The sequence below is a fragment of the Acinonyx jubatus genome, chromosome C1, assembly GCF_027475565.1.
Source record: "Acinonyx jubatus isolate Ajub_Pintada_27869175 chromosome C1, VMU_Ajub_asm_v1.0, whole genome shotgun sequence".
Taxonomy (NCBI): domain Eukaryota; kingdom Metazoa; phylum Chordata; class Mammalia; order Carnivora; family Felidae; genus Acinonyx; species Acinonyx jubatus.
This window is the reverse complement of record NC_069381.1, coordinates 77,216,908-77,220,531: the sequence shown is the minus strand read 5'-3', so window position 1 is coordinate 77,220,531 and position 3,624 is coordinate 77,216,908. Positions and strand designations below refer to the sequence as shown.

Here is a 3,624-nt window from a genome sequence, read left to right as displayed (position 1 = left end):
TTGCACACATGTGTTTTCTCTCTGTCTCTCTCTCAAATAAACGTTAAAAAAAATTTTTTTTTAAGTCAGGAGTAAAGGAAAAAAAGAATAATGAACAGATAGGACCAAATAAACAAATAGGAAGATGGTAGAATTAAGCCCAACCATCTTAATAATTATATTTATTATAAAGAATCCAAACACCCCACTTATAAGGCAGAGATGGTCAGACCAACTGGATTAAAAAAGCAAGACCCCTGTGCTCTCTTCAGCAGCACATATACTAAAATTGGAACGATACAGAGAAGATTAGCATGGCCCCTGCGCAAGGATGACACGCAAATTCATGAAGCGTTCCATATTTTTACTAATATAACACTGTATGTCAACTAACTGGAATTAAAGATAATAAAAAAAAGAAAAAAAAAAGCGAGACCCAACTGTGCACTGTCCAGAGGAAACCCATTTTAAATACAAACATACACATAGATTAAAAGGATGGATAACTTATACCATGTAAGCACCAATCATAACAAAACTAGAATGACTATGTTAATATCAAAGTATACCTTAGAACAAGAAATGTCACATGGAATAAATAGGGTCATTTCATAATAATTGAGAGTACAGTTGGTCAAGAGGACACAACAATTCTAAATGTGTGTACACCCAATAACAGAGCTTCAAAATAAATGCAGCAAAAATTGATAGAGAAATGAACAAACTCAGGATTATTGTTAGATATTTCAATATTCTTCCTTCAAACAAACTGAAAAAATTAATAGAGATATAGAAGATAAAAAACAATACTATCAGCCAACTCAACCTAGTTGACATTTACAGAATACTTTACCAAAAACAGCAGAATACACATTCCTTTCGAGTGCATATGAAACATTCACTGAAGTAGGCCATATTATGAGCCATAAAACAGGGGTGCCTGGGTGGCTCAGTCAGTTGAGTATCTGACTTCAGCTCAGGTCATGATAACGCTTTTTTATGAGTTCGAGCCCCTTATTGGACTTGCTGCTGTCAGCACAGAGCCCGTTTCAGATTCTCTGCCCCCTTCTCTTTTCATCCTTCCCCTGCTCATGCTCTCTTTCTCAAAAAAAAAAAAAAACATTAAAAAAAAAACCCCAATCTCAATTAATGTAAAACAATTAAATCATACAGAGTACGTACGTTCCCTAATAAGAGTGGAATTAAGTTAAAAATTAATAATATATATTCAGAAAAAACAACACACTTCTAAATAATGTAAAGGTAAAGTTAGAAATCACAAGGAAATTTTAAAATATTTTAAATGAAGATGAAAGTTTTCAAACTTATAGGATGCAGCTTAGACAGTCCTTAGAAGAAAATTTATAGCTTATCTTAGAAATGAAGACAGGTCTCAAACCCATGATCTAGACTTCCACCTTAAGAAGCTAGGAGCAGAGGAGCAATTTGAACCCAAAGGAAGTAGAAGAAAGGATATAATAAAGATCAGCAAACAATGAATCAAAAATAGAAAAAAGAGAAAATCAATGAAACTAAAAATTTGATTTTTAAAAATCAATATAATTGATAACATCTAAATAGAATAATCAAGAAAAAGAAGACACAAATTATCAGGATCTTGGAAAAGAGAAAACATTTCTAAAATCCTACATTAACTAAGGAGATAAGAAAAGGATATTATGAATAACTATGTGAATACGCTTGAAAACTTGGATGAAATGGGATAATTCCTTGGAAGACACAAATTTTTAACAATGACTCAGGGAGAAATATTCCTGAATATCAATATAATAATAAAAGTAATTAAAATTATATTAAATTCTCCCAGAAATTCTTGATGGTGCCACTGGTGAATTCTATCAAACATTTAAGGAAGAAATAATACCAATCGTTAAGCCATGGAGAACTTTCAGAAAGTAAAATTAGATAGTGAACTTTTCAGTTCATTTTATGAGGCCAATATCAGTTTGATTTCAAAACCAGAGAGAGACATTACAAGAAAAAATTACAAACCAATATCCATTATGGACATAGGTAAAATCCTTAACAACTATTAGCAAAATGAATACTAAAAGGAAAATACATTATGATTCAGTGGGGTTTATCCCAGGAATGCAAGGCTATTTAATATTTATATATCAAACAAGCGTAACTTACAACCTTAGCAGAAACGAAGGGAAAAAATATCATCTCTATAGATGCATCAAAAGCCTTTGGCAAGATTCAACACTTATTTATGATTTAAAAAGACATAAACCTCAGGGTGCCTGGGTGGCTCAGCTGGTTAAACACCTGACTCTTGATTTTGGCTCAGGTCATGATCTCATGGTTCATGGGTTCGAGCTTCATGTCAGGCTTAGCACTGACGGTGTGGAGCTTGCTTGGGATTCTCTCCCTCTCCCTCTCTCTCTGCCCCTCCCCCCCACTCATGCGTACGCGCTCTCTTTCTTTCTTTCTCTCAAAATAAATAAATAAACTAAAAAAAAAAAAAAGGCACAAACCTCTCAGTAAAGTATGAATGCCTGGGAACTTCATCAACCTGGTGAAGGGCCTCTCATGAAAACCTACAACTGATGCTATACTTAATGGTAAAAGACTAAATATTTTCTCTCTAAGATCTAAGGATGTCTGCTTTTACCACTTATATGTAATATCTTTCTGAAGGTCCTAGCTATAGCAGTAAAGGGAGACATACAGATTGGCAAAGAAGAAGTAAAATAGTATTTATTTGCAGATGACATGATTGGGGTATGTAGAAAATCCTAAGGATTCTACAGAAAAACTACTGGAACTAATAAGTACGTTGATAAGTTCACAGGATACAAGTTAATGTTTAATTTTTCCCTTGTATACTAGCAATGAATAATTTTGAAATGGAATTTTTAAAATATCACTTATAGGGGTCTTGGCTGGCTCAGTCAGAAGAGCATGCAACTCTTGATTTTGGGGTCATGAGTTTAAGTCCAATGTTGGGTGTAGAGATTACTTAAATAAATAAACTTTAAAAAAATACTTAAACTGTTTCAAAAGTAAAAATAAAAATACCATTTACAATAGCATATGAAACACCCTAGCTTGGGGAGATTGTATGTGAGGGGAAATAGGGGTTACATAGAAACTCTCTGTACTTGGATTTTGTTGTGAACCTAAAACTGCTCTAAAAACTGAAGTCTATTTTTTAAAAAACAAACAAACAAAAACACATGAAATATTCAAAGACACATTTTACAAGATTTGAGATTTGTACACTAAAAACTACCAAACATTACTGCATTAGAGTAGACCTACATGAATGGAGAGATATACCATGTTTGTGGACAAGAAGACTTAATGTTGTTAAGATGTCAGTTTTTCCAAATTGATCTGTAGATTCAGTGCAATCACAATCAAGCTGATTCTAAAATTTACAGGGTAACACAAAGAATCTAGAATGGCCAGAACAATTTTGAATGGAACAAAGTTGGAAGTCTTACACTACTTAATCTGAAGACTCCCTATAAAGTTGCAATTATCAAGACATTCTGGTACTAGCATAGGGATAGATATAACGGTTAATAGAAGATGATAGAGAGTTTAGATATAGGCCCACACATAAATAGTCTATTGAGTTTTTAAAAAAAGACCAATGTATTTCGATAGGGAGGA

At 33.1% G+C, this 3,624-nt stretch overlaps 1 non-coding gene across 1 annotated transcript; it reads left to right on the top strand.

Annotated features, from left to right (window-relative positions):
- The first annotated feature begins 238 nt into the window (after positions 1-238).
- Positions 239-345, top strand: LOC113599726 (U6 spliceosomal RNA). Its single transcript, XR_003420626.1, has one exon. It is a non-coding gene; the product is annotated as a U6 spliceosomal RNA (small nuclear RNA).
- The last annotated feature ends 3,279 nt before the right edge of the window (positions 346-3,624 follow it).